The sequence below is a fragment of the Nomascus leucogenys genome, chromosome 24, assembly GCF_006542625.1.
Source record: "Nomascus leucogenys isolate Asia chromosome 24, Asia_NLE_v1, whole genome shotgun sequence".
Taxonomy (NCBI): Eukaryota; Metazoa; Chordata; class Mammalia; order Primates; family Hylobatidae; genus Nomascus; species Nomascus leucogenys.
This window is the reverse complement of record NC_044404.1, coordinates 2,859,515-2,880,418: the sequence shown is the minus strand read 5'-3', so window position 1 is coordinate 2,880,418 and position 20,904 is coordinate 2,859,515. Positions and strand designations below refer to the sequence as shown.

Below are 20,904 nucleotides of genomic sequence, written 5' to 3'. Positions count from 1 at the left end.
AAAACCTCTACAGCCCATTTGTAGACTTATGGCTGAAGAGGGGTAGTGACCAAGGATTCTGTTCATCCTGATGAACAGACGCCAGTGATGCTGTTCAACACCCTGCAGCACCCAGGATGACCCCAGTGTCCACAGTGCTGAGGGTCAGACACATTCAGCCTGAGTCTAGCACTGTGCTCTTAGGTAGAGGGATGTGGCCTGGCGTGGGGCTGAACGAGGTTTGTTTTTCCCTCTTATGTGTGTATGGCAGTTATTTGTGTGGACTTCAGCACCACTGCAGTCCAAATTCAGCCACCTTGCCTCCTCCGTGGTATTTCCTAAGAGTCTCCAAGGTGTGATGCCTACGTGTAATACCTTACCGAGGAGCCCTCCTCAGCTTCCTTACCTTTCTGCTGGGTCTATTGGTTCTGCTTCCATACAAATAAAGTACTGGCCAGGTGTAGTGGATTGTGCCTGTAGTCCCAACACTTTGGGAGGTCAAGGCAGCCGATTGCTTGAGCCCAGGAGCTGGAGACCAGCCTAGGCAACATGGGGAAACCCTGTCTCTACAAAAATTAGGGGGCATCAGAGCACGGCTTGTAGTCCCAGCTACTTGGGATGCTGAGGTGGGAGGATTGCTTGAGCCCAGGAGGTCAAGTCTGCAGTGAGCCGTAATTGTGCCGCTCCACTGAATGAGGCTCTGTCTCAAAAAAAAAAAAAAAAAAAAAAAAAGATTTAATAAAAATGAAATACTTTACACTACCGGGTAGTAGACTTAGGAAACTGATGGTGTGGCTCACTCAGTGGGGGGAGAAGTTAATGGGTGGACTTCTCACTTAGACAGTTGTAATCATCTCCTAATTGACCTGACAAGCCTCTGAAGAGGAGGTCCCAGGAGTTACATAGTGGCTCTTAATCCTCTGATTCATTGAACATGGGACTGCCATGTTGCTCTCCTAACACATACACTTTACTTATTTATTTATTTATTTGACAAGGTTTTACTCTGTTACCCAGGATGGAGTGCAGTGGCACAATCTCACTGCAGCCTTCATCTCCTGGGTTCACATGATTGTCCTGCCTTAGCCTCCCGAGTAGCTGGGATTACAGGTGTGTGCCACCACGCCCGGCCTTTTTTTTTTTTTTTTTTTTTTTTTTGAGATGGAGTCTCACTCTGTCGCCCAGGCTGGAGTGCAGTGGTGCGATCTCAGCTCACTGCAACCTCCGTCCCCCGGGGCTCAAGCGATTCTTTTACCTCAGCCTACCGAGTAGCTGGGATTACAGGCGTGAGCCACTGCGCCCGGCCTCCCTTGAGGTTTTAAAGAGTACAGGCCAGTTATCCTGTAGGGCATCCCTCACTTTGGGTCTGGTGGCTGCCTCATGGGGGGATTCAGGTTTCACATTTTGAGCTGAATACCCCAGAGATGTGTCCTGGGGCTTCTCTGGTGAATGTTTCCAGTGCTGTCTGTGTTGCTTGGAGGGTCCAGTTTGAGCTCTTACTGGAGCCTCAGCACCAGCTCTCTGTTTTAGCCACAGATTGAAGCCTCCTTCAGGGCTGCTTCCAGCTCTGACCTGTGTCTCTTACTTATATCCTTTCCTGCCCCTCCTTAACTCCTCCCCCACCACCAACCCCCAACCCCTTGAGGATATAAAATCTCTGAGATGTCTGTCTTCAAGGCTGCTTGCCAATCCTGCTTCCCTTGAGGGATGCCTTTCAATAAGCAGTTACTGAGTTCCTGCTGGTTTATTTTTTATTTTTGAGACAGTACACAGGGTCTTGCTCTGTCACTCAGGCTGGAGTGCAGCGGTGGGATCATAGCTTGCTGTAGCCTTGACCTCTGAGGCTCAGTGATCCTCCTACCTCAGCTACAGATGTGCAGCACCATGCCCAGTTAATTTTTTTTAAATTTTTTTTTATGTGTGGAGATGAGGACTCTTTATGTTGCCCAGACTGGGCTCTAAGTCCTGGCTTCCAGCAGTCTCCCTGCCTCAGCCTCCCACAATGTTGGGATTATAGGCATAAGCCACTGTGCCCAGCTGTGCTGGGTTTTGTTCTGAGACACAAAGATTGGGAAGTCAATTCCTTTTTTTTTTTTTTTTTTTTTTTTTTTTTTTTTTTTTTGTGAGACGGAGTCTCGCTCTGTCGCCCAGGCTGGAGTGCAAGTGGCAGCATCTTGGCTTACTGCAACCTCTGCCTCTGAGGTTCAAGGGATTCTCCTGTCTCAGCCTCCCAAGTAGCTGGGACTACAGGCTTGTGCCACCATGCCCAGCTAATTTTTGTATTTTTAGTAGACATGGAGTTTAGCCATGTTGGTCAGGTGGGTCTCAAACTCCTGACCTCAAGCGATCTGTCCAGCTCGGCCTCCCAAAGTGTCAGTTCCCATTTTTGATGAGCGTGTAGTGTGTTAACAGCCTACTGCAAAGTGGAGGGGCAGAGCAGTAGGTGAGGCGTTTGGGGTGGATTTAGATCTGAGCTGCAGTGTGGTCGGTTTGTGGGGACTCTTCCTCCCTCTTTTTTTTTTTGTTGTTGTTGGAGATGGAGTCTTGCTCTGTCGCCCAGGCTGGAGTGCAGTGGCGTGATCTTGGCTCACTGCAAGCTCCGCCTCCAAGGTTCACGCCAGTCTCCTGCCTCAGCCTCCCAAGTAGCTGGGACTACAGGTGCCCGCCACCATGACTGGCCAGTTTTATTTTTTTTGGTATTTTTTATTTTTATTTATTTTTATTTTTTGATTAATTTTTTCAACTTTTATTTTAGATTCAGGGTTGCATGTGCAGGTTTATTTCCTGGTTATGTTGCATGATGCTCAGGTTTGGGTATGAGTAATCCCATCACCCAGGTACTAAGCATAGTACCCAACAGTCAGTTTTCCAACTCTTGCCACCCTCTGTCATGCCCCTAATAGTCCCCAGTGTCTATTTTTGCCATCTTTATGTCCACAAGTCCCTGATGTTTAGCTCCCACTTATAAATGAGAACATGTGGTATTCAGTTTTCTGTTCCTGTGTTAATTCACTTAGGATAATGGCCTCCAGCTGCATCCATGTTGCAGCAAAGGACATGCTTTCATTCCTTTTTATGGTTGCTATTTTTTACTTCTTGTTTACTTTTTTTGTTATACTTTAAGTTCTAGGGTACATGTGCACAACATGCAGGTTTGTTACATATGTATACATGTGCCATGTTGGTGTGCTGTACCTATTAACTGGTCATTTACATTTACGTTAAGTATATCTCCTAATGCTTTCCCTCTCTGCTCCCCCCACCCCACAACAAAAACTGAAAATGGATCCCTTCCTTACAACTTTTTTGTATTTTTAGTAGAGACAGGGTTTTACTGTGTTGGCCAGGATGGTCGGTCTTGATCTCTTGACCTCGTGATCCGCCCGCCTCGGCCTTCCAAAGTGCTGGGATTACAGGCATGAGCCACCGCGCCCGGCCTGCCTGCCTCTTCTTTCCCACCCCTCTCCCCCACCTCACTTCTCCTTCCTCTCCTCTTTTCTCTCCTTTAGTTTACCCTGCTCTCCCTTCCTTTCCATTTTCTTTCCTCCCCCACCTCTGCCAATCAGTCTCTGTTGGCGTCTCATCCCTGAGGGCAGATTCATGGCACCTTTATGTCTCCGGGTATTCACAGTGCCTTTAGGCCACAATACATATCTGAGATTCCCTTTATTGAATCTTTTTGTTTGCTTTAAGAGACGAGATCTCCCCATGTTTTCCAGGCTGGTCTCAAAGTGCTGGGATTACAGGCTCATGTGAGCCACCACGCCCAGCGCTTTATTGAATCTTTCCATCTAAACAGCTTAACTATTTATGTCCTAGGAAGTTAGGGTAGCCATTTGAAAACTAATACCCGTCGGGGCATGGTGGCTCATGCCTGTAAGCCCAGCACTTTGGGAGGCTCAGGCGAGTGGATCACTTGACGTCAGGAGTTCGAGACCAGCCTGGCCAACATTGTGAAACCCTGTCTCTACTAATAATACAAAGATTAGCCGGGCTTGGTGGTGCATGCCTCTAATCTGGCTACTTGGGAGGCTGAGACAGGAGAATTGCTTGAACCTGAGTGGTGGAGGTTGCAGTGAGCTGAGATCGCGCTATTGCATTCCAGCCTGGGCAACAAGTGAAACTCTGCCTCCAAAAAAAAAAAAAAGGAATGAATACCCATAAATTGAAGGAAACTATATTTTATTTTTAAATAGCCACAATTGCTAATGGGTTGTACAGCTTCTCAAACTTCAGAATCAGATTGGACTCCGCCCCACCCCACCCCTTGTTTCCTGTTCCATGTTGATTTCATGCAGAGCTTGCTTTTTTATCACATCAGCCACTGCAAACAGGGCTTTATTAGGATGTGACGTCATTGGGAAGGGTGTAGCGCCATCTGCTGTTGGAGCACGAACCCCCTCGAGCTGTGGCTCCCTTGGTGTCCAGCAGCTGCTGTTTTGCTGTGCTTCCCTTGGCTTTAAAATGTCTTTCGGTGTCCTCTGAGATGGCTGCAGTGTCCCTGGCATCTTGTCGTTTGTTTTGGGAGCTGAGGCTTTCATGGCTCACAGTCTGGGCTGGACTCACCACTGTGGTCTGGTGAGTGGGGGTACTATATTCCCATGAGAAGGGGACCCACCCTCTGGAAGTACCTGGACAAGGGTGGAAGGAGGGATGTGTCCCTTTTTAAGAATCCAAATTAAGTCTTCGGGGTGCTGCCTGTCACCAGAGAGGAGGCCATAGGATGCCCAGGAAGAACCCAGGGATGGGGGACCACAAAGGGGCCTCTCCAACATGCATAATATGGCTTCTGTGGTGCAAGTGGAATTTGTCATTCAAAAAAAATAAAATAGTTAAAAACAGACTTTTAGAAGACAGTCTGTGTTTTTCTTGACAGATGCGACAGATGAACTGAAAACAAATGACTTGTCAAAATAACAAGTGACTGCCTTTATTAGATGTCCATGATGATTCTGGCCATGGCCTTCTCTCCTGTTTTTGACATAGTAGGCAGATAAGACAGTGGGGATATTCATGAATGCTTTTAAAGGAGAGAAAAAACACCAGTGACTGTGCAGTTGTGTTTTTATTTTGTGTGTTTTGGGGACTGGAATTGTTCTGGATTCTCCATTATGGATCCATGTGTGCTGCTTTATGGCATGTCCTCAGCTAGTGCAGTGCCAGAAGGAAGAATTGCAGTAGCCCCTGTACCCGTGGCCTTGTCTTTTGAGGTATGGCCTCTTAAAATATCACGGTACAGTACGAGAGAGACCACATTCCCATAACTTTTATTACGGTATGTTATGGTGGTTCTGCTTGATTATTAGTTGTTATTGTTAATTTCTTACTGTGCCTAATTTATAAATAAAACTTTGTTACAGGATTAAGTTCCTATCACTTGTATAGGAAAAAATACAGCATAAAGGAAAAAATGTAGTCTATATAACGTGTGGTACTATCCACAGTTTCTGGCATCCCCTGGGAGTCTTGGAGCATGTCCTTCTCAGATATGGGGGTACTGCTATATGTGCACATGTATTTTATTTTATTTATTTTTTTTTTTTTGAGGCAGAGTCTCGTTCTGTCCCCCAGGCTGGAGTGCAGTGGCGCGATCTCGGCTCACTGCAAGCTCTGCCTCCCGGGTTCATGCCATTCTCCTGCCTCTGCCTCCCGAGTAGCTGGGACTACAGGCGCCTGCTACCACGCCCAGCTAATTTTTTTTTGTATTTTTAGTAGAGACAGGGTTTCACTGTGTTAGCCAGAATGGTCTCGATCTCCTGACCTCGTGATCCGCCCATCTCGGCCTCCCAAAGTGCTGGGATTACAGGAGTGAGCCACTGCGCCCGGCCTTATAAGTGCACATACAGAGAAGTTTGTTCCCGTGTTAAAGATATCGTCATTGCTTGGCCTACCCATGTTCCTTTCTCAGGCACTCCACCCATTGTCCCTTTGGCAAGGGCAGCTGTCCACAGGACTTGCTGTATCCTCCCCAGTTCCACAGTGCACCAGCCACCTGGCCTGTAGACAGTGAGGGAATGAGTTGGTGCAGAGGAGACTCTGGAGACAGAGACATGGCTGACATGTGATGATTGCTGTGATGTGGAATCCTAGGACCCTGTACAAGATGACAGTGATTGGTTAAGAGAGAGATTCACAGAGGAGCAGAGAAAGCACACCAGAAGGAGAGAGAGAGGAGCCAGCCAGCCCTAAGAGCCATCTGAGACTGGGTTCTTGGTTCCTCTTTCCACTTTCACGTTTCCAGTTTATTTTCCCTGGGACCTCTCATATTCCTCCTCTCCCTACTTCCCAGTGAGAGCCTTGGCTAAACTAGGTAGACTTTTGAAGTGAGGGTAAAGTGAAGTCAGGAGTAGTTTTAATTTTCCATTTCTAGAATTAACGATTTCCTAAAAGATGTAGTTAATACCAAATTTCCCATTAAGGGTTCTCATTAATAAGCAGGATTTTGAGACAGATGATTGGACAGCGAATTTAATTACCTGGTGAAAATATCTGAAGTGATTAAAATCATACTATGCTCTCCATGTACCTGGGCTCTTCTGAATGTCTTTACCGTATTACTGTTTTGTAGGATACTTCCCTCAGAAGAGTGAACAGTACAAGAGCCTTTTTCTTGGGCCTTCTGAATTAATATTATTTTTGATTTTAAATGAAATATCAACTGTCGTCAGAAATTAACATTCTTGGTTGTCCCAGCATATCACCAAACTGTTAATTGCTACATTAGGTGGGATTGTGGAGGGGGAGAGAGGAACATTAAGAAATTCTAGGCCAGGCGCAGTGGCTCATGCCTGTAATCCCAGCACTTTGGGAGGCCAAGGCAGGCGGATCACAAGGTGAAGAGATGGAGACTATCCTGGCCAACATGGTGAAACCCCGTCTCTTCTGAAAATACAAAGGTTAGCTGGGCGTCCTGGCGCGTGCCTGTAGTCCCAGCTACTCGGGAGGCTGAGGCAGGAGCATCACCTGAACCCAGGAGGTGGAGGTTGCGGTGAGCTGAGATCACGCCCCTGCACTCCAGCCTGGCGACAGAGCGAGACTGTCTTAAGAAAGAAAGAAATTCCAGCCCAGTGCAGTGGCTTATGCCTGTAATCCCAGCACTTTGGGAGACCAAGGTGGGAGGATCGCTTGAGCCCAGGAGTTGGAGATCTGCCTGGGCAACATAGCAAGACCCCATGTCTAATTTAAAAAAAGAAAGCCCTATTCAGGAGGTTGTGGCAGGAGGATCACTTGAGGCTAAGAGTTTGAAAACAGCCTGGGCAATGTAGCGAGACCAGACCCATCTCTGAAAATATAAAAGTTAGCCAGGCGTGATGGCACATGTCTTTAGTCCCAGCTGCTCAGGAGATTGAGATAGGAGGATGCTTGAGCTCAGGAATCTGAGGCTGTAGTGAGCTATGATGGTACCACTGCACTCTAGCCTGGGTCACAGAGCAAGATCCCCATCTCTTAAAAAAGGAGGAGAAGAAGAAAGTCCATTGATTAAAAAAATTTGGGAGGCTGCTTTACGCCATGAGTCCTGAGAACACAGTGGTGAAAAGGTAAAGGGCCCTGCCCTGAGCTCCCCGCTTATCATCTTCCCCAGATCAGTGCTGTCAACTTCACTCTTAGGTTAAGAAGGTCATAGCATCTAGTTCTGTAGACAGTGTATTGTCTCCTCCTTGAAATAGCCAAGGAAGCAAACACCAGGTGTCTCTCTTTCCCCAGGTTACTCTGATGGAAAACACTCACTGGAAAACAGTGGCTTAGTGTTTTTTCCTTTTATGGGAGTTATTTTTTTATTATTTTTTTTTTGGAGACAGAGTCTTGCTGTCGTCCAGGCTGGAGTGCAGTGGTGCGATCTCGGCTCACTGCAGGCTCTGCCCCCTGGGGTTCACGCCATTCTCCCACCTCAGCCTCTCGAGTAGCTGGGACTACAAGCGCCCGCCACCTTGCCCGGCTAATTTTTTTGTATTCTTAGTAGAGACGGGGTTTCACTGTGTTAGCCAGAATGGTCTCGCTCTCCTGACCTCGTGATCCACCCGCCTCGGCCTCCCAAAGTGCTGGGATTGCAGGCGTGAGCCACCGTGCCTGGCCGGGAGTTATTGTTTTGCTTGCTTTTTAAGTCATTGCTGGTTAACTTGGATGGAATTTGGGTTCTTTCTTCTTTTCTTTTCTTTTCTTTTTTTTTTTTTTTTTTTTTTTTTGGACAGAGTCTTGCTGTGTCGCCCAGGCTGGAGTGCAGTGGGGGCGATCTCACCTCACTGCAGCCTCCACCTCCCCGGTTCAAGTGATTCTCTTGTCAGCCTCCCAAGTAACTGGGATTACAGGCGCCCACCACCACACTCAGCTATTTTTTTTTTTTTTTTTTGAGATAGGATCTTGCCCTGTTGCCCAGGCTGGAGTGAGTGGAGTGATCTCGGCCCACTGTAACCTTTGCCTCCAGGGTTCAAGCAATTCTCCTGCCTCAGCCTCCCAAGTAGCTGGGATTACAGGTGACTGCAACTGCACCCAGCTAATTTTTGTATTTTTAGTAGAGACGGGGTTTCACCATCTTGGCCAGGCTGGTCTTGAACTCCCGACCTCGTGATCCACCTGCCTTGGACTCCCAAAGTGCTGGGATTACAGGCGTGAGCCACCATGCCCGGATGTATTTTTAGTAGAGACGGGGTTTCACCATATTGGCCAGGCTGATCTTGAACTCCTGGCTTCAGGTGATCCGTCTGCCTCGGCCTCCCAAAGTGCTGGGATTAGAGGTGTGAGCCACTGCACTTTTTAATTTTTTTAAGACATGACGTCTTACTATATTATCCATTCTGGCCTCCAACTCCTGGGCTTAGGCAATCCTCCTTCCTCAGCCTCGCTAGTAGTTGGGATTACAGGCATGAGTCAATGCGCCCAGTTTAAAAGCTTACTTAGGAAGGAATGTCTGGGACTAACAGGAGATGTATCTGTCTTCCTTAAAACAGGTTTTGTAGTGAGTCCCTCTTGCGGTGTTTCTGCTGCTTCATTGTGATCCCCTTCCTCTACCTTTTTTTTATGACTGAGCTTTTTTGTACTGTCAGAGTTTAAGAGAAGGATAGCAGTTGGACTGAACATTCCAGGATGGAGACAATAAAGTTAATTTGTCTCTCATGTTCAGAGGTAGAAGTGGCAGGCTTTGTCGGTGTTTCAGCAGGTAAGAAATCTTGACTAGTAGGAATAAGTCAGAATCTCAGGGACTCTTTATACCTGTTCACCCTCTCCTTGGGACCCCACTCAGATTTCTCCACACCAGAGTGGCCTTCTCTGGCCACCTTCTAAGAGAGACCCCCCCATCTCACCTGTTTCCCCTTCTTACGTAGTTTTATGTTTCCTTAGCAATGGATAGCAGTTGATGTATCAAAATAAAGACTTGCACCGTTCGCTTAATGCCTTCCTCGACCAACAAGCAAGTTCTGGAACAGCAAGTGCCGTGTCTTGTTTCCTGCGGACTCCCCTGAGCTGTGGTGCCTGGCACATGATTGGAGATGGGCAGGTCGTTGTTGAGTGAATGAATGAAGCCATACAAATACTAACCCAGATATTGAGGCCACTTTATTGTTAAATGTTTTATCAACAATTGAAACTTTTATCTCCTATTTTCATGTTGTTATATAATACGGCTATATATGTACTCAGACTCCAAGTAAATATTTGTGCTTACTTTACTCTGACCTAAACTGGTGCCTGGCACCAGAGTAGGCTCACAAGATGCTTTTCTCACAGTGACCACATAACAAACCTAGATGTTAGCTGAGGTTTACAGAGCACTGTGTCATTCTAAATAGCCTGAAGACATAGTTTCTATTATTCCTGTTTCCAGTTCTCTTTCTAAATCACAGATGATTTAGAATATGGGTTATAAAAACTTTTCCAACTCAGGGTACTTTCTATATTTTGTAGTTTTTGCAGGAAATAAGCTAAGTTTGGGAAGCATGTCTTTTTTCTTGCTTGGTGGGGAGATATTTTACCTTTAAAAATTGGCTCTCATTCTTTGAGGCAAAAATATGTTCATGTTTCTAGGATTTCTATTTAAGAAACTAGTGGTCAGAGATCAGCAGAGACCACCAAAGTCGTCTGGGGTGTTTGTGCCCATGCGTTTGGCCCTTTCTAGGCTTACTTGACTCCCTGGGGAGGAGTACCTGGGAATACAGTCGGTAAGAGCTTTAAATTAGGCCAGGCTAAAAAGTTTGATTTTTTCCGTAGGAGGAGTATTTGAAGACTTTTGAGCGGAGGAGTCGCATGTCAGAGCTGTCCTTCAGAAAGATAAATCAGGCAGTGCTGTTAAGATGGATTGAAGTGGAAAAGAGGTGGGATAGAGACGCAGATTAGTAACGGGCCAGGCAAAGATGGTGAGCCATCAAGAGGCTGAAGCAGTGGGAGTGGAGCACAGGGGCAGGAGGGGAAAGGGATGGAACGGAGGCTTGAGTCTGTGCTGCAGGAGAGTTGGGAGGGACTGCCAGCGGGTTTGGAAAGGAAAGGGGTGCTGAGGCTTGCTTTACACTGGTGGAATCTGAAAGGATTGAGCCCTCAGAGCGCCGCAGTGCGTAGAGCTTTCTAGGAACTGGGGTACATTCAGGGAAAGGGATTAAGGAGTGGATCCTCGACTTGGGAGAAGAACCACAAAAGAACCAGTTGAGGGTTCAGAAGGGGGCGTGATTGGGTGTGGCAGATGTGGAGCTGGGTTGGTGAGAGCAGGATGAGGGGCTGTTGCTGGCTCCTGAGTGTAGGGTAGGCCCATAAGTTGCACTCCACTCAGGGGCTGAGAACCTGTGTACATAGCAAGGCGCACAAGACATTCACTTTTTTTTTTTTTTTCCTTAAGAGACAGAGTCTCACTCTGTTGCCCAGGCTGACGTGCAGTGGCTCGCTGCTGCCTTGAACTCCTGGGTTCAACCAGTCCTCCCATCTTAGCCTCTGGAGTAGCTGGGACTACAGGTATGCACCACCATGCCAATTTTTAAAAAAAATACTTTGAGGCTGGGCGCGGTGGCTGGAGCCTGTAATCCTAGCACTTTGGGAGACCAAGGCGGGCGGGTCACGAGGTCAGGAGATGGAGACCATCCTGGCTAACACGGTGAAACCCCGTCTCTACTAAAAATACAAAAAAAATTAGCCAGGCATGGTGGCAGGTGCCTGTAGTCCCAGCTACTTGGGAGGCTGAGAAATGAGAATGGTGTGAACCCGGGAGGCGGAGCTTGCAGTGAGCCGAGATGGCGCCACTGCACTCCAGCCTGGGCGACAGAGCAAGATGCCATCTCAAAAAATTTTGAGAGGCAGGATCTTGCTATGTTGCCTAGGCTGGTCTGAAACTCCTGGCCTCAAGTGATCCTCCCTGGTATTACAGGCACGAGCCACCACGCCTGGCTCGTAACGTTTGGCATCTCTTTTTATATATTCAATCACAATATGTTGATTTTTTTTTTTCCAGTAAAGTGAATGTCTCTTTATTTATTTATTTTTTTGAGATGGAGTTTCGCTCTTGTTGCCCAGGCTGGAGTGCAATGGCGCTATCTTGGCTCACTGCAATCTCCGCCTCCTGGGTTCAAGCATTTCTCCTGCCTCAGCCTCCCAAGTAGCTGGGATTACAAGCATGCGCCACCACGCCTGGCTGATTTCATATTTTTAGTAGACATGGGGTTTCTCCGTGTTGGTCAGGCTGGTCTCAAACTCCTGACCTCAAGTGATCCGCCCACCTCAGCCTCCCAAAGTGCTGGGATTGCAGGCGTGAGCCACTGTGCCCGGCCGAATGTCTGTTTAACACTCACTCACTCTACTGCCAAAATAAAGTGAAGGCTTGTTCTCATGGCACCCTCCAAGACTGTTCGCATCTTCATGTGAAGCTGAACTTTCAGAAGAAGTTGTATGGCTCGCTTTTCTGCCTTTGTTCTGTCCTCCTCTAGGTGTGAGTAGTGAGGTTTCCTCTTTGGCCAATATTTTTTTAAATTAAATTTAATTAATTAATTAGTTAATTTTTGAGACACAGTCTTCCTTTGTTGCCCAGGCTGGAGTGCAGTGGCATGATCTCGGCTCACTACAACTTCTGCCTCCCGGGTTCAAGCGATTCTCCTGCCTCAGCCTCCCGAGTAGCTGGGATTACAGGTGTGTGCCACCATGCCCTGCTAAGTTTTTTTTTTTTTTTTTTTTTTTTGAGATGGAGTTTCGCTCTTATTGCCCAGGCTGGAGTGCAATGGCACAATCTCAGCTCACTGCAACCTCCACCTCCCACGTTCAAGCGATTCTCCTGCCTCATCCTCCCTAGTAGCTGGGATTACAGGCATGCACCACCACGCCTGGTTAATGTTGTATTTTTGTTTGTATTTATTTTATTTTATTTATTTTATTTTTTTTTTTGAGACGGAGTCTTGCTCTGTCACCCAGAGACTGGAGTGCAGTGGCACGATCTCGGCTCACTGCAAGCTCCACCTCCCGGGTTCACGCCATTCTCCTGCCTCAGCCTCCCGAGTAGCTGGGACTACAGGTGCCCACCACCACGCCTGGCTATTTTTTTGTATTTTTAGTAGAGACGGGGTTTCACCATGTTATCCAGGATAGTCTCGATCTCCTGACCTCATGATCTGCCCGCCTCGGCCTCCCAAAGTGCTGGGATTACAGGCGTGAGCCACCGTGCCTGGCCTAATTTTGTATTTTTAGTAGAGACGTGGTTTCTCCATGTTGGTCAGGATGGTTTCAAATCAAACTCCCTACCTCAGGTGATCCGTGTGTCTCGGCCTCCCAGAGTGCTGAGAATTACAGGCATGAGCCACCACACCCGGCGCCCTGCTAATTTTTGTATTTTTAGTAGAGACGGGGTTTCACCATCTGGGTCAGGCTGGTCTCAAACTCCTGACCTCGTGATCCGCCCACCTTGGCCTCCCAAAGTGCTGGGATTACAAGTGTGAGCCACTGCGTCTGGCCGGCCAGTATTTTTTTGAGAAAAATACATGGTGCCACAAAGTTTAAGGCAGCCTTCCCTGAGGATTATAAAATCCAAACCCAACTAAAGACTAGATTGAATTAACCCCTCATCCCCACACACTAGTGGCTCAGACAAAAAGGTGTACCCAATTCTGGGTTTATTGAATATTGTCTAATATTCAATAAAAAAATTATGAGATACACAAAAAAGCGATTTCTTGTTAAGAGAGAAATAAATGGAAGCCAACTCAGAGATGACCCAGGTATTGGAACTGCCAGAGACTTCAAATGACTGTGATAGATTTGGTAAAAGATTGAGTTTGAGAAAGGTGTACAGCATGCATTATTTGTGAAAAGATCGAGAATTTCAGGAGGCAGAAACTCTAGAAAAAGTTAAATTGAAATGTTAGAGATTCTTTAAAAACATCATAGATGAATAATTTTTTCAGTGAGTTTGTCAGCAGATAGGAAAGAATCAGTGAAAATGAAGATAGGTCAATAGAAATCCAAAATGAAACAAGCAGAAAAAAATAAACCAGAACAAAAATAGCATTTAGGCTGGGTGCGGTGGCTCACACCTGTAATCCCAGCACATTGGGGAGGCCGAGGTGGGCGGATCACCTGAGGTCGGGAGTTCGAGACCAGCCTGATCAACATGAAGAAACACCATCTCTACTAAAAAAAAAAAAATTAGCGGGGTGTGATGGTGCATGCCTGGAATCCCAGCTACTCGATAGGCTGAGGCAGGAGAATTGCTTGAACCTGGGAGGCAGAGGTTGTGGTGAGCCAAGATCCCGCCATTGCACTCCAGCCTGGGCAACAAGAGAGAAACTCCATCTGAAAAAAAAAAAAAAAAAAATTAGCTGGGTGTGGTGGTGGGCGCCTGTAATCCCAGCTACTCAGGCTGAGGCAGGACAATCGCTTGAACATGGGGAGGGATTGCAGTGAGCTGAGATTGTGCCATTGTACTTCAGCCAATGTACAGAGCAAGACTCCATCTCAAACCAAAAAAAAGTGTTTAGTAGTTGTGAGACAATAGCAAACTGTCTAATATACAGATAATTGGAGCCCTAGGAAGAAAATGGGACAGAAGAAATATTCAAAACTTTTTTTCTCTAAAAAAGTTTCTGTATGATAGCAACCTTCTATTGTATGCTTTAGTTTTAGTTCCTGTGCCATGAAAGGTCTGTGTCCTAAAGAAGTCAAGTGCAGTCTTGGGGAATGGGGGCCTTCTGCCAGATTGCCCAGTGTCCACGTGTTTTTGGCACTGCTTCTACCTCATCGTTTGGCACCACTTTGGAAGTACTGACATCTGTCAAGGTGTGTTCTGTTAATTCCTCTGGCGTAGTGTCTAATAGCTCTTGAATTTCTCTAAGATCCACATGTTGAAGTCCTTACCCACCCCCCTACCCTTTTAAAAGCATATGCACAGTCTTTGCATGATTTCCTCGACTGGCTCTCATAAATCCTATGAGGTCAGGCGCAGCATCTGGACATCATCCTCTCCAGCAGGAATTGATTGTTTCAGGCTTCATGGCCTTCACAGCTTTTTCTGTAACAACCTTGGCATCTTCAGCGGGATAATCCTTCCAGACTTACACGATGTTCTGTCTATTGGGATTCTCTTATATAGCATTGACAATTCTTTCCGTAGAGTACTGTGTGTTATGAGCCTTAAAGGTCCTTATGACCCCCTAATCTAGAGGCTGAAGGAGAGGTGCTGTGTTTGGGGGCAAGTAGACCACTTCATTGCCATCAGTATTGAACTCACGGGGTTCTGAGTGGCCAGGGGCATTGTCCAATATCTAAAGAACTTTAAAAGGCAATCCCTTACTGGCAAAGTGTACTTCCTGACTGCAGGCAAAGAACATCGATGGAACCAATCCAGAAAAAGGGATTTTGTTGTCCCAGTCTTGTTCCACAACTAAGAGACTGGCAACTGGTGTTTATCTCATCCCCTTCAAGGTTCAGGGGTTACCAGCTTTATAGATAAGAGCAGTCCTGATCATAAACCCGGCTGCATTTGCACAAAGCAGTAGAGTTGGCCTCTCCCTGCCTGCCTTCAGTGCTGGGTCTCACTTTTCTTCCTTACTAGTAAGTGTCCTTTGTGGCAGTTTTTTCCAGAATAGGGCACTTTTGTCTGCATTAAAAACCTATTCAGGAAGATTTTCTTTTCCTCAATGATTTTCTTCATGGCATCTGGGAACCCTGGTGCCTCTTGGTTGGCAGAAACTGCTCCTCCTGTTATCTTAACATTTTTTAAGCCAACCCTCTTTCTAAACTCATCAAGCCACCCTTTGCTGGCATTAAATTCTCTAGCTTTAAGTCCTTCACTTTCAGCTAGAACCAGTGGCTCATACCTATAATCCGAGCACTTTGGGAGGCCAAGGGAGGAGGATTGCTTGAGACCAAGAGTTCAAGACCAGCCTGGGCCACCTAGTGAGACCCTCTCTCCATAAAGAAACAAAAAATTTAGTGACATGCAGTGTGGCACATGCCCGAATCCTTGCTACTTAGGGGGCTGAGGCAAGAGGATGGCTGTGCCCAGGAGTTCAAGGCTGCAGTGAGCTGTTCAAGGCTGTCACCCACTTGGGTGACAGTGAGACTCTTATTGATTGATTTTGAGATGGAGTCTCACTTTGTCTCCCAGCCTGGGGTGCAGTGGCATGATCTCTGCTCACTGCAACCTCCGTCTCCTGGGTTCAAGCAATTCGCCTGCCTCAGCCTCCCGAGTAGCTGAGGTTACAGGTGCCAGCCACCATGCCTGGCTGATTTTTGTATTTTTAACAGAGATTGAGTTTCACCATGTTGGCCTGGCTGGTTTCGAACTCCTGAGCTTGGGTGATCCGCCTGCCTTGGCCTCCCAAACTGCTGAGATTACAGACATGAGCCACTGCGCCTGGCTAAATCTTACTCCTTCTATGTGTATTGGCATTCCTCTGTAAAGAAGAGCTTTGCTTTTCCTTTTTTTTTTTTTTCTGTTTTATTTATATGTGATCATGTGCTTGTGTGTTCTTTTTTTAGATCCAGTAAGGTATATTCCATTACCATTGTTCATCATGTTGACCCTCAGATTGTCCTAAATTTGGACAGCAGACTTCCTTCAAGCTGGTGTGTTTTTGATATGTTCTTTTTAGTTTTCCTTGCTTTCAGATAGTCCGTGTTGTGCCTCCCTCCTCCAGTGTGAACCTTGCTCCCCAAATAACAACCATATCTTCGCTTATTTCGCTCTGGTATACATATCCATATTAATATTTTAAGCATTATTATTATTTTTATTTTATTTTATCATTATTTTTTTTGAGACGGAGTCTCGCACTGTCACCCAGGCTGGAGTGCAGTGGCACGATCTTGGCTAACTGCAAGCTCCGCCTCCTGGGTTCATGCCATTCTCCTGCCTCAGCCTCCTGAGTAGCTGGGACTACAGGCGCCTGCCACCACATCCGGCTAATTTTTTGTATTTTTAGTAGAGATGAGGTTTCACCCTGTTAGCCAGGATGGTCTCCATCTCCTGACCTCGGGATCCGCCTGCCTCAGCCTCCCAAAGTGCTGGGATTACAGGCGTGAGCCACCATACCCAGCCTATTTTAAGCATTATTATGCCACCAATATGGCGCTTAAATTTCAGAACTCTCTTTGCCCTTAGAATATACCCCCATGTTTGTACAGTTAGAGTACTCTAAATTAACGTGATGTCTTTAGACCTTTTTTTGGTTGGTTGTGTTTTACAGGTATTGTCATCTTTTTATTGATACTGAACTCTAATTTTTGTTTGAAAGAAGGCATTTCTAGTTTGTTTTTATCCTGCTTATTAGTATAATCATATATAGTTGAAGACTGTGATACAGAGTTGTCATTAAGTTCAGTATTATTTCACATTCTAGTTGTTCAGTGTGTTTTTGAATTAAAGAATTATTCGGAAGGGAGTTTACAGTAGTTTCTTACAAGCCCCCAGGCCTTTATGCAAAACTCTTGGGGCTGGATGTGTTCCAGAATTCAGACTTTTTCAGGGTTGAGAAAGATGCAGTGGTACCTATATTACATGTGCACCACACTTACAGCAAGGCTTTAATCAGATACCCCGAAGTTTGTAGTAAACATAAGACTGCTCACCCTGAATGTGAGAAAGGCTGCCTAATGCCCGTGTGTCCTATTCTGGTTTGGGGATCTCAGAATTGTAGATAACCAGTGGTGCGCTTATGTGTGCTTCCCATCTTAGGATTATGTTGATAGAGAAGAAATTGTCCCCCACAAGTATACCTTTACTTGATTAGAAATATTAATGCAGCTTGTAGAGAAATTCTCTAGGTATGTCTCAAGGATTCCGTTTCTAGATTTTGAAAAATGCTGAAATAAAAGTATAAGTACTAGGATATATGTACAAAGAAGTCATATTAATATTTAATATTGCTAAATTAGCTTTATAGAGTCAGTTGATTTTATCAAGAGCCTTGAAAAAGTGCCTAATCTTTTTTTTTTTTTTTTTTTTTTTTTTTTTTTTTTGGAAACGGAGTCTCATTCTGCCACCGAGGCTGGAGTGCAGTGATGCAATCTTGGCTCACTGCAACCTCCCCCTCTCAGGATCAAGTGATTCTCCTGCCTCAGACTCTCGAGTAGCTGGGACTACAGGTGCATGCCACCGTGCCCAGCTAATTTTTTTATTTTTTAAATTTATTTATTTACTTTTTTTGAGATGGAGTCTCACTCTGTCACCCAGGCTGGAGTGCAGTGGCGTGATCTCAGCTCACTGCAAGTTCCGCCTCCCGAAGTCACGCCATTCTTCTGCCTCAGCCTCTGGAGTAGCTGGGACTACAGGCACCCGCCACCACGCCCAGCTAATTTTTTGTATTTTTAGTAGAGACGGGGTTTCATCGAGTTAGCCGGGATGGTCTCGATCTCCTGACCTCATGATCCGCCCGCCTCGGCCTCTCAAAGTGCTGAGATTACAGGCTTGAGCCACCGCACCCGGCCAGTAATTTTTGTATTTTTAATAGAGAGGGTGTCACCATGTTGGCCAGGCTGGTCTCGAACTCATGACCTCAGGTGATCCACCCGCCTCGGCCTCCCAAAGCACTGGGATTACAGGTGTGAGCCCAGCTCCTGATGTTCTTTAAGGGTAGCGCTACTGGTTTAGGGTTACATTATTGTGGGACCAGTAGTCCTGTCCTTAAGTGTGGGGTTCTATGAGCTGGATAGTCAGAAAAAGAGCATACATTTGGGTTATCTTGTTTTTAGCCAGAAATGGGTCCAGACAACTCTCCGTGTGAGTCCAGGCTAAGGTGATTTGATAGCACTTTTAGCATCCCTACTCCAATCTTGAGTCATGATTTGAGCCACAGGGCAATCTAGGCATTAAAATAGAGCAGCTGGGTGCAGTGCTGCATGCCTGCAGTCCCAGCACTGTGGAAGGCCGACCTGCAAGGATCATTTGAGCCCAGGAGTTCAAGACCAGCCTGCGCAGTATGGCAAGACCCCATGTCTACAAATAATTTTTTTTTTTTTAATTAGCTGAGCATGGTGGCACACACCTATGGTCCCAGCTACTCAGGAGGCTGAGGCAGGAGGATCACTTTAGCCCAGGAAGTCGAAGCTGCAGTGAGCCGTGATTGTGCCACTGTACTCCAGACTGGCTGACAGAGGGTGACCCTGTCTCAAAAAAATAATTAATAATGATAAAATAGAGCAGAATATGTGTAATTTTTTCTTAGTAGTATTTCTCTTCCTACCTGTCCCTTGATCTGGAAAGTACTTGAAAAGATTTATATTTAGTGGTTGAGATAATTGTGACAGTTAAAGAGTTCTCAACTGGGGTCAGTATTGCCCCTCAGGACGCCAGGTGGCTGTTACAGCTGGGGAAAGGAGTGCTACTGGCATGCTGCCAAATATCCTACTGGGGACACACACACACACACACACACCACACACACACACACACACACACACACCCCGGGGACACACCCCCTGCCTAAAATGTTCATTGTGCTGAGGTTGAGACCCATGCTTTGAAGCTTGATTTGGTGGCACCTTTCAGGTGTGCTCATAGGACCTTGCCCCGGAGTGAGGCTTTGCTTCATGAAGTCTGGGGTAGTTTGCATCATTCACTGTTTACTTCTGTGTGCCCTAACTTTCACACCCAACGTTTTTTTCTGAGGTGAAATTCACATAACATAAAATTAAACCATTTTAAAGTGAATGATTCGGTGCCATTTAGTACATTTACAGTGTGTTGCAACCACCGTCTCTACCTAATTCCATGACATTTTCATCACCCCAAAAGGAAACCCTGTACCCGTTAAATAATTGTCCACTGCACACACATGTGCATGCACACGCACACACATGCAGCCCCTGGCAACCACCGCATTCTGTCTCTTTGGATTTGTGTGTTCTGGATATTTCACATAAATGGGGTTGTATGTATGTGGCTTTTTGTGTATGGCATCTGTCACTTAGCATATTTGTGAGGTTTGTCCGTGTTCTAGCAGAGACAGGACCAGGACTTTTTTTTTTTTTTTTTTTTTTTTTTTTTTTGAGATGGAGTCTCGCTCTGTCACCCCGCCCAGGCTGGAGTGCGGGGACGTGACCTCGGCTCACTGCAAGCTCCACCTCCCGAGTTCATGGCATTCTTCTGCCTCAGCCTCCAGAGTAGCTGCGACTACAGACGCCCACCACCATGCCCGGCTAATTTTTTGTATTTTTAGTAGAGATGGGGTTTCACTGTGTTAGCCAGTATGGTCTCAATCTGCTGACCTCGTGATCCACCAGCCTTGGCCTCCCAAAAGTGCTAGGATTACAGGCATGAGCCACCACGCCCGGCAATTTTTGTACTTTTAGTAGAGACGGGGTGGCCAGGTTGGTCTTGAACTCCTGACCTCAGGTGATCCACCCGCCTCACCTTCCCAAAGTGCTGGGATTACAGGCGTGAGCCACCACACTCGGCCTCCTTTATCTTTATAGCTGAATAATACTCCATTGTTTGGATAGACCACATTTTATTCATCCATTCATTCTCGGTGGATATTTGGGCTGTCTCCGCCTTCTTCTGGCTACTGAGTACTGCTGCTAAGAACATAATGTGTACGTGCATTGAGTGCCTGCTTTCAGTTCTTTTGGGAATATACCTAGGAGTAGAATTGCTGGGTTATGGGGTAATTCTGTGTTTAAGTTTTTGAGGAACTGCCAAACTGTTTTCCTTCCACACTCACTTTTACTGCCAGAAAAGTACGTGCTTGCTTGTACATAAGCAGCATAATTGCAAAACGAAACTACTTTAAGTAAATGAATTAGAATTCACAGTTCAACTGGGAGATATTTCAGTTTGTTGATTCATCTCCGGACTCCAGACTAGATGTCTGCATGTGAGTTTGCAGACTCACAAGACACTGAATTAATAGGCAGGTGGTGACCTGTGAAACCTCCACAAGTGGTCTTTTCACATAGTTTAATTTGAGGGAGTGATTACAAAAGCATCTTTAAATGTTCTGAAATCAGGCCAGGCTCAGTGGCTCGGGCCTGTAATCCCAACACTTTCGGAGGCTGAAACAGGCGGATTATGTGAGGTCAGGAGTTCGAGACCAGCCTGGCCAACGCAGTGAAACCCCATCTCTACTAATAAATAATAAAATGTTAGCCGGGCATGGCGCGTGCCTGTAATCCTAGCTACTCAGGAGGCTCAGGCAGGAGAATCGCTGGAAGCTGGGAGGCAGAGGTTGCAGTGAGCCAAGATCATGCCACTGCACTCCAGCCAGGGTGACAGAGTGAGAATCTGTCTCAAAAAATTAATAAATGTGGCCATGCACAGTGGCTTGTGCCTGTAATCTCAGCACTTTGGGAGGCCGAGGTGGGTGGATCATGAGGTCAGGAGATCGAGACCATACTGACCAACATGGTGAAAACCCGTCTCTACTAAAAATACAAAAGTTGGCTGGGCGTGGTGGCATGTGCCTATAATTGCAGCTACTCGAGGCTGAGGCAGGAGAATCACTGGAACCAGTGAGTCGGAGGTTGCAG

The 20,904-nt window shown here is 46.3% G+C and overlaps 1 protein-coding gene across 4 annotated transcripts in view; it reads left to right on the top strand.

Moving 5' to 3' along the window:
- GNB1 (G protein subunit beta 1) overlaps positions 1-20,904 on the top strand; it is a 107,110-nt gene that overhangs the window by 30,159 nt on the left and 56,047 nt on the right. Inside the window, exon 1 of one of the 4 annotated variants that reach the window (XM_030805134.1) lies at positions 4,257-4,557. The exons of the other annotated variants lie outside the window; for them this stretch is intronic. The gene's annotated coding sequence lies outside the window, so the exon portion shown is untranslated. Of the gene's footprint in view, positions 1-4,256; positions 4,558-20,904 lie in introns of those variants that run through there. 4 annotated transcript variants of the gene reach the window in all.